Genomic DNA, 10,264 nt, shown 5'->3' on the forward strand with positions numbered 1-10,264 from the left:
ACTTTTCACACAAGCCACTAGAAAAAGTTAGAGGCTCTGCCTAAGAGGGTGTTCCCAGAAATTCACATATTGGAAATCAAACAAGCACTTAGGTAGAGAATGTTTGATGGGAAATTTAGTGTTTTTGATTCTAGAAACAATATGGATGAAGACAAGTGATTGATTGTAAGTCGCCACTTAGAAGCACAAATGCTTATGAGCTATTGTGATTCTTATGAGAAGGCATGCTTTAGATAAATGCCACAGACTTTCCTGACCATAAATGGAACATGTTCACACTGGCACCCTTCTTCAGCCAGCCCCAAGTTCCCGTCTTCCTGCAACTGTACCTTCAGTCATCATTGAACAGTCATTCGTGGAGTTGGTAGGAACATGTGTCTTGACAGCCCTCTTCTTCCTACCTGTCCCAGGAATCAGACTGTACCTTTCCCATCATGACTCTCCTACCTAGGGTAGCGGGGGTGCAAGCTTTGACAAGCAATGCCCCTGTTTTGGGGGTATGGGCTGAAAAGTAAACACCAGCAACACCCACCTTCCTTCACGGACAGGATAACCTGTGTAAGCACATAGATTCCAGTTCACAGCTAACTCTGGAAATCCCATCTGCCAGCCCACATTTCCCATCTCACCATCTTCCGTCTTTGCATCTTAAATCATTCCACGCTAAGGTATAAACCCCATCAAAGTTTCAGCTCCAACTCCAATGTTGCTCAGTGCTATGCTACTGAAACACAAACCACCATTGAGTTCAGGCCATGTTGTCATATCTTCCCCAATACTTTTCTCACCAAGTCCCCAGAGGTTTAATTGACTTGTAACTACCTATGGTAATGGAATTGATACCCTAAAAGCAGGAGAATGCACTACTATTTATTCTCTTAACATCCAGCAGATTTATCTTCATAAGTTTGAGCTGAAGCTGATTACATTTTTGAATTAAAATTGCAGTGGCATTTACATAAAAAGTTTTATTCCCTCTTTTGGGTAAAAGAAAACCAGAGAACAACTCATCTTTGAGATAGAAATTTCTATATGCAGAGAACATATTTCTATGTAGTGGAAATGCTACTTTCACGGACTGTTTATTTGGATAAATTATAGAATCAATTTTAAAGACCCCTCTTTATTTATTTGTTTGTTTGTCTTCAAATGATCAGTCTGTTGATAGATGATAGACAGCTGAGTTAGGTAGAAATATTTATTGGCAGTCAGATAGGAATATGCTCTGGAAGGAGTCAGTGCAGAAGATGAGAACACATTACAACTGTGGCTGGAGGCATATTTGTTGAAGGCCAGGTCTCAAAGTTTAAGTGACTGCCTCTATTTCTCCAGGGATAAACCATAATGATTGATATAATAACAGGGATCAGTCACCTGGGTGGGGGACTCATCCTTCTAGGAAAGATCCTTGTTCTTTCCATGTACACCTGCTACATTCTTGCTCCTCATTGGATCAATACTGCCTATGTGAATATACTTGTAATCTTATTGGTTGATTGTTTTTGTCCTGCTTTACACTCACCTCATGATTTTGCTCTATAAAATTCCTTTGAGAAGTGGACTCATGGACAATCCACTTTCTGGCCCCTCTTTTCTCTTAGACAGAAGTTATCCTTCCCTTAATGAATAGTTCCTACTCTTATCTTCTGTTGTTCCTCAGAACTCATGTTTTGATTTTTTGGAGTACATAAACTCAGAATATTGGACATCCAGCAGGTTGTACTACTTCCCTTGTATCATTTGGATGTCCTTGTATCATCCCTTTGTCATTGGGACACCTCCTTATAATAATGGCAAAAATGAGTTTATAGTGTTTTTTTTCTCTGCTTGTTTTTATTTTTAAAATGTCACTTTCCATTAGATGCAACTGCCAGGGTGCAAGCCGTGAGCTCAGGTTGGAGCTGACTTTGCCTTTGGTCATAGTGCTGTGTCGTCTGGGGAGGGCTGTACCCCACGCCTTGCTGAGCCACACTGCGACATCCAGGGCTGGACCTGAAGCCACTGCTCTGCTGGAACATGCAGCTCCCAGTAATCCTAAACCAGCGTCGGTGAAAAACCAAAGAAGCAGTTTAAAATACAAGAAGACAATTTACTTGAAGATGGTAAAGGAGGAAAAGAGAGATTGCAGATAGCTACTCAGAATGAGTAGGGAGAATCCAAAAGTGAATTGTTCATGAATTTGTCTACAGGTCCTTTTATTGAGACCCTTGGCCCAGGTAGGCTCTTGGAATTTGATTGAGTTCCTGGCTTGTCTTTCCTTTTAACCTTGGGTTTCTTCCAGCACTGTGACCTTTCCCCGTTCTTTGGTGGAGGGTAAGGTTATGGGAAGAGGTTTCAGGGACAGGTCATTAGGCTGAAGGATTAAGTGAAGCGGGAAGTCTGAGATTCTTTCTTCCTGGCCTGAGTTCTTTGTCATCCTAAATGTTTGAGTTTAGCTGTTTTTGTCTAATTCCTTCAGGTCTAGCTGCCTTTGCCTTTCTAATTGCTAGAGTCTGGCTGCAGAGGTCAAAACTGCCTACTAATATTTAATAAAGCTCAATGGGGCTGTCATCCTATGTTTTTCCTATCAACAGTACCCTGGTCCCTGCAATTGTGCACATGCAATTTTCTTGTAACAAATTTCCTTATGGTCTTGTTTCATACTTGTACCTCTTTTTATTTTTGCATGGGTTTATTTGTCTACCATAAATCTTATTGAACATATTTCTTAAATCAAGTACTTTGGGGAATGAGGTGAATGGTGTAGGCAGAGGGAATAAAAGCAATGTGTTAACAAGGAAGCCACAGGTGGAACACTGAGTCATTCTGACTTTCAAACAACTCTTGCTTAGAGAACCGGAAGGGAAAAGCTCATTTGTAAATATGGTATAGTCTATATGCAAGATGGTATGAGCCATACTTTCATATAAACACAGAGATGGTGGCATCTTGCAAGTACTGGGTGTATATTTCTTCATAATCCTGGCAACTGTGATCAGTCCACAAAATGAGACATTGTGTCTTCTTAACACTTGTACATAAACCTGTCTAACAGTCTGGGAACAAAAGTTCTGAGCAGGAGGAGATGAAGCGCAGAGAATCCATCACATTAAAGTTAGAATACCTGGAATGCTTAACATGTATACGGTCAGTGAAGAAGGCAGGGTAGTAATCTCCCAAGATGGGGCCACTTTCAGTACACACACACTCACCCTGTAACCTCCCTCCATGCTGCAGAGTTATTGGCTGGTGTGAGTGTTTTTGTTTTATGAATAATGTACTCAGATCTTTAACATGCATTGTGATTTTCTTAATGCCTAATTTTGTATAAAATTCTTTAAAAAACTCTTTGAGGGGTTGTTGAATTACATTTTCATTTTCTTTGCTTAGAAAGTCATGTCCAACATTAAAAGAAAAAACCTTTTACATAGTTTCTTATGAAGGGATAATTTTGCTTCATCCTTAATTATTTTCATGGTGGGAAGGAGAAAAAAAAGTTGCTTCTACACAAGAATCATACTAGTTTGTCTTTCTTTCTTTCTTCTTTTTTTTCCTTTCAGGTTAGTGATTTTTCCCTCTGTGACTTCCTAAGGAAGCCCAAACCAGTTGAGAAGAAAAATGCAGTCTTATAACAAAGCCAGCTTTATCTTGATAAATGCAATGATTGTTGACCACAACCACTTAAGTCTTTTTGGGTAAATGAATAACTGATTGCATCTAAGAAGAAGAAACTCATAAATTTGTATTTGGGGTCTTCAGGTGTCTTCTCCCATCTTGTCTTTACCTTGACCTAACTTTCCTGAATTTAATGACCCAAATACTCTAGGGCAGAGGTGGATTTTGTGAGACTGGAAGTTTATACAATTTAGGGGGCCTCCTAAGAGAAAAAAATACAAAAATTTTTTACTTTCACAATTTTTTTAACAAGTCATAAGCACATGACCATACTTCTGGAGGGATCCGTGAAGCTTAGACTTTGTTGGCTTCATGCTAAGTCCATTTCTTCAGTTCTGTATTGTGGTAAATGTCCATGTATGCTATGTACAGTTCACTTGCTCCTTGCAAACGTGGGTGGAGAAAACAAAGGTAACAACTATACAAAGAATACATAGAAATAATACAAGTATAAATATCAGAACACAAGATTACATATTGGTTTTTAAGCACACAAGCACACGAATACATATGTAGGGGTTTGTTTGCTTGTTTTGTTTTGTTTTTGAGCTTCAGCATTTCTCAGGCTCATACCCAGGCATGATCTCCTCTTCCCCAGACTCTGAATTGTCTGCCTGGATTTAACTGTCACCTTAAGGGGGAGGTAATCAATGTGGTACATTACCATTCAGTCAGACCAGCTCAAACCCTAGTCTCTGAATTGAGCCATGCTGAGCAACCCTTTATTCTAGAAATGATGGGTGGGAGGAAGAGGGTCTGAGGATACAGCCAATTGCCAGAGGCAGAGCGTGGCTCCTTTGTGCTTTTGTTTTCCAGGTAGTTCAGATACTGGTTTGGAGGTCTCCATTGAGGAGGGTCCTCTGGGTCTCCGTGGTCTCATTCAGCCGGGATTTATCCTGCTTACTGTCACTTCTTTCCCCATCATCTGTGCCACTCAAGTTGACCAAGAACAGGACATTCTTGAAGATCTTCTTGAAGTTGTCAGATAAGAAGGCATAAAGGATGGGGTTGGCACAGCTGTTAGCGTAGGTGAGGACCACCACAAAGTCAAACATGCCTTTAAGGGCTGGGGTGGGATTGATGGCCACAGAGACGGAGGAGACATTGAATATATAGAAAGGGAGCCAGCAGAAAATGAAGACAGCCACCACGATGGACACCATTCTAGTGACCTTCTTCTCAGATTTCTTCCTCTTGGAGGAACCCACTCGGATTCCAGAGGACTTCACTTTGATGATAATGAATAAGTAGCAAAGACAAATGATAGTGAGGGGTACCAGGAACCCTAAGATGAAAGCATAGATAATGAACCCTGTGTACCATGCCCCAGATTCACCTGGACAGTTGATGGTGCAGCTGCTTCTTCCCCACTGGTTGCTGCAAAGCCCAGCATATATCATGATAGGCAAGATGACCAGCAGAGAAACTCCCCACACTGCCACATTGATCATCTTGGCTGTCCGGGGCCTCCTCTACTTGGCTGACTTGATAGGGTGGATCACAGCCAGGTAACAATCAGTGCTCATGACTGTCAAGCAGAAAATGCTGGTGAACTGATTGATGCCATCCACAGTCATGACCACCTGGCAGATGGCCTTGCCAAAGGGCCAGTGGACTAGTGCCACCTGCATGGCCAAGAAGGGGAGCCCTAGCATGAAGAGCTCATCTGCAATGGCCAGGTTGAGGATGTAAATGTTGGTGATGGTCTTCATCTGGGCCTAATGGAAAATGAATAAATGATAAGTGTGTTGCCACACAACCCAATGATGCAGACCACAAAATATATGAATGTGAGGATTGCATTGCTGGTCATGTCATAGTATAGTGTCTGGTTTGATCTGTTGGCTGCCACCACTGAGTCACTGAGGTCAAAGAGTGAGGCCAACTGCCCATGGCTCCTGTTGAGGTGCCCGTACACCATTTCCATGGTTGCCCTGCTTGTTGGTCTAGAGCCAGCCAGCCCAGAGATCTTATTCTCTGCAGTGGGCTCTGGAGGCCAAGGATCCACTGCAGCATCTGGAAGGAAAGAAAGAAGATGCACCCATCAGTCACAGGCTATTTAAGCGCTCACCGCCTTTCTGTGTTTCTGCTTTATTCTCTTAGACCTACTCTTAAACTAGCAAACATCCTATCTTTCCATGTTGGTGTGACAGCTGCCAGCCTGGTCATGTCTTTATGGAGACTTTTTGAGTTCTTTTCCATAATAGGAGAAGGGCTTGGGTTCAGCTATCTGTTTTGGTAATGCATATGTGGGGGATGGCTGTGACCTTAAGAACACATACTTTGACCCCTCAGGTATTGACTGGTTCAAGCTGCAAAGAAGACAAAGCCTGGGGAATTTCAGACCCTGAGGGGTGGTAGGATCTCACTCTGGCATCCTGAGTCTTTTCCCTGTGAGGAAATCTATGCAGACTTGCTGCCTGCTGGGCAGTCTTTCCATTCTCAATCTCTGCAGTCTAAGAACCCTAAAATTAGAGTTAGAACAGTCCTGGTCTCTGTTGCTGAGCCCCTGTGGCCTCATGTCCATCCCCTTACTGCTCAGACCCTTCTTTGTTAGAATGAGGGATGCCATGGAAGGATGTGGGAAGATGTCTGCGAATGTGTTGAGCCCCTATTTGGAACCTCTTAAGTCATCCCTCCCCTTTTTATTCACACCATCTCATTATCTTCAGTTGATTGAAATCTGCCTGCATAGTGAATCAATTTACAGTCTTTGATATTAGAAATAAAAGTCTGAAGTTAGGCACCTGGGAGGCTGAGGCAAGAGGAGTGCCCCTTAATTGAGGACAGCCTGGGCTACACAGTGAACTCAAGGGCACCCTAAACTATATCGTGAGCACTGGTCTCAGAAAAATAAAAATGTAAATGTGTGCTTTATTTAGATGTTTATCCCATTTTTGTTTCTCGAATCCCTTATACTTGCCACCTCACAATGAGGTGAGCTCTTTCCTAAAGGCCCCCCCTCCCAGGGTGCTGCTCTAGAGTATTTCTAACCCCCTGGAGAGTTTGACTGCATTCTCTGATTTAAGGACAAAAACAGGAACCAGGTGAGGGCCTCGGTCTTTAGGTCTGAACACTAAGACAGTTCAGTCTCATTCCCTGGTTTCCTCATCATCCTGAGAAGCAGGATAGTATCTCGATTTTAAAGATGAGGAGATCAAGGCTTAGAGAGTTTAAGGAGTTTGCTCTCATAGTTGGCATGTTGGGATCTGAACACAGGCCACCTGACCCTCTGTCTCCTCTGCTTTTCATGGCAGCACTTCTGGAAACAGACTGGAAAATGAGTAGGTGATAATTGGGGTTTGGAGTACCGGGGATATAGCTCAGTGGGACAAGTGCCTGCCTGGCACATGCAAGGTCCTGAGTTCAATTCCCAGTACAATAATAATAATAATAATAATAATAATAATAGGGCTTTGGTTTAAAGCAACTGACTCCTGTGTTACCTCCATGCTTGCTGAGCAAATAACTGTAATGCTATTGATTCGGCTTAAGATATAAAACAACAGATTATCCCATATTTAAGTGATTTATCCACAGTCATTCAAAATACATGACTGGGGGCTTCTCCGTGTTGGGCACAAAGATGTGATTGGTGCCCTCTAGGGAGTGATAATTTTGTAGGGGAGACAACATGGGAAACCAACTCATAAAGGATGTGAATTGCATAGAGAGAGGAATAAAGGCTGTAGGAATTTCTTTCTTCCCTGGGGATTTAGAGAAAGCTTCACACAAGGGATTTTGGAACTGGGCCTTGGTTGTATGAAGCATGAAACAACAGGACAGGGAGAACGAAGATGACAAGGGTTGGTGTGCACAGCACACAGTAGGACTAATGAAGCTGGCTGACACATTTTCCCTGCGCAGGATACGTTTCCTGGTGCCTGCGAATTGATGAGAGTGAAAGCTCAATGCTCACAGACAGAGCAGGTAAAGGAGATTTAGGCAACATGGATTACTAGAGCATCCCTTCCTACCTTTGTTTGTGATTCATTCTGTATTGCCAGGCGCACTCTTTCTGTGCCAATTTCCCCCCAACACACAGTGTCTGCAAAATCTGGGCTTTGTGGTCAATCTATTTTGCAAAGTATTTTGGGGACTCTGGATTTCACGTCTGGGTTGAGTTAAAAAAATCATAAACTGACAACTATTATGGAGGCTGTAAACATGCTGCTTTTAGTATCCCTGGATTAATTTATATTGTTTCCATGATCATTTTTAACCATTGGATCAGTTACTTCATTCTACAGATCCAGAATTCTATTTCAGCTGGCCACACTTGGAGCATATAAACCCTTAACCTTGCAGGAGGGCCTTATATGTACCATGAATCGGCACACTCTAATGCCTGGGTTACACTGAAGCCCCGTGGGGCCACAGAAGCCCTGTTTAGGCTGATGATGGTGATAATGATGTTGCAGGGATGTGAAGGAAGGATCAGATGCTATTTTTCAGCCCTAATTGTGCCTTTTCTAGTGGACTAAAGTACATGAGGGGCAGGGTTTTTTTTGTTGTTGTTGTTTTTGTTTTGTTTTTTCCTGAAATAGGCTGAGAAGCATGTTTGAGAGGTAGCAGGAGATGAGGTTGAAAGTCCTGGTAGAGGTAGTGGAAGTGGTGGTTGGGGAGCCAGTCTGGAGCTGGGTGAGGCTCCTCCAAGGAAGAAATAAGCTCAAATCCTGTTGAGCCTCACTTAGCAAGGAACTCAGCTACCTAAGGTCTCGGAGATACTTCTGCTCCGTGCTTGGCCCACAGAGAGTGGACCATGCCAAGCAGTCGGTACTTGTTGAATTGTGGTTACATTAAATGTACGAGGACATTTGATTTTTCTGCTTTCTTTATTTTTCCAGTGTAAGCTATCTGGAATAGCCTAGCTGTTGGTTTATTCAGAGTGTAAATCCAGGCCCTGTTCAAGAGGAGAGTGACAGTGGTGATGGAATGGCGACCTGGCATCAGGCTGGCCCTAAATCCTGCTTAGTCTAGATTAAAGTCTTCCCAGCATCATTTCCCTATTCATCTCCCATTCCTGCCTCCCTTGCAGCCCAGCACTGGGTCTACGGGGGGGGGGGGTGCTGGAGCCAGAGCCCCCACTGGCAGAGAGACAGCAACCCGGTGGGGACCACCGCGGCGCTAGAGCGCCAGGGAAAAGCCCTGATGCTGGCCAAAGTCGATGGGAGGAGGGCACTTAGGACTGCGGAGCTGGAGCCAGGAAAACCCTCCTTCAACTCCGGGACCCTCAGAAAAAGGGACTTCTAAAGAATTCCCTACCATTTCAAGGAAAACGAAGGGAGTGCGAACGAAGACCAGCGTGCCAGCACGTCCAGCTGTAAACACAGAGTGAGACCAAGATGCCAGGGACAGCTGGAAGCGACGACGGTAGTCGCTTGGGGGCTTGACCACTCAGGGTTCAGTCTCTGCAGCGTCGGCAGGCTGTAGTCTCTGCCCAGAGGCAGGAGATGCGACCCCACACCAGTACCTGTCTGCCCCCTCAGCCTGGCGAGGAAAAACTAGAGGATCCCCTCTTCTCTCCGCTTGGTGCCTCCAGCGCCTGCCACTCCCAGGTTTGGAGCTCGGAATCTCGGGGATGCTTACCCGCAGGAGCCCGGGGCGGCACCTAACACATCCCTCCCGCTGGCCTTGCTCCAGGGCTCACGTGTAAGTGGCTGGGAGGGAAGTTGTCCCCAAGATAGCCGCTGGCCACTTGGACTACAGGGCGCACGCCAGGCACACCGGCAGAGGCTGTGCAGACCAGTCAGTTCGGCACACACCCCCGACAGCCTCCGACTGACGCCAGGACACCGCTGTCATTTGTTTCCACCACAGCCACACCATCATCCCCAGCAGGCGCTCGGACGGAGAACAGTGCGCCAGGACCGGTGCTCTTCGCGCCGACCCGCGCGCGGACGCCCGCGCAGCTGCACGCAGGTGCCCCAATGCACTTCTCGCTCCCTCCTTCTGTCTCTGCTCCCTGTCACACACAACACACACGCACCCACACACACCTTTACCTTGGTTTTCCGCGGCCAGTACCTAGTTGCTGTTCCTTACCAAGCCGGGTGCCAGGGAACGGAGCAGCTTGGCAGGAGCCTGTCTCTGGGCGCTCCGGGCTCCCGGACCCTCAGGCTCCTGGCGCCAGCTTCCCCTCGCCCCTTGCGCGCCGGGGAGCTGACCTGGCCGCAAACCGCCGGCGCCCAGCCGCCCACTGGAGTCCTGGGTGCCGGTGGCCTTGCAAGCGCGTGCGCTCGGGTGGCTGCGCGTCTTGGACTGGCCCGGGCTGCCAGAGCCCCTCCGCACGTTTCCCCCCGAATCCCCCGCCACTTACGTCACGCAACTTCGCTCCGCCCGCCTGCCTGCCTGCCGGGTCCTGTAAGAGGACTAGGTGCGACGTGCGGAGAATACTGCGGGAGGCTGCGCGCCGAGCTCGCGGGTACCCGGGGAGAGGGAAGGAGAGGAACCTGCTTGCGGGGCCGTGGAGGGTGAAGTGACCCCAGTCTCTCCAAGACTCGCGGGCAAGGACGCGCGCTGCTTTCCCTTGAATTTTATAGAATCGATTCCCTTTGGCCCAGCACCTTCTTGGCAGCTAGGGTGGCAGTTGGGGAGAGGCGGGCTGAGG

The 10,264-nt window shown here is 46.1% G+C and overlaps 1 pseudogene across 1 annotated transcript; it reads right to left on the minus strand.

The window, feature by feature from the left end:
- Positions 1–2,068: 2,068 nt before the first annotated feature.
- On the minus strand, positions 2,069–9,957 carry LOC100713985 (somatostatin receptor type 2-like; annotated as a pseudogene). The gene is made up of 2 exons (XR_135061.5): positions 9,660–9,957; positions 2,069–5,670 (listed from the first exon to the last, which is right to left on the minus strand). The product of XR_135061.5 is annotated as a somatostatin receptor type 2-like (transcript).
- Positions 9,958–10,264: the final 307 nt, after the last annotated feature.

Source organism: Cavia porcellus, unplaced genomic scaffold (assembly GCF_034190915.1).
Source record: "Cavia porcellus strain 051 isolate PalLab524CR breed Dunkin Hartley unplaced genomic scaffold, mCavPor4.1 scaffold_12, whole genome shotgun sequence".
Classification (NCBI taxonomy): Eukaryota; Metazoa; Chordata; class Mammalia; order Rodentia; family Caviidae; genus Cavia; species Cavia porcellus.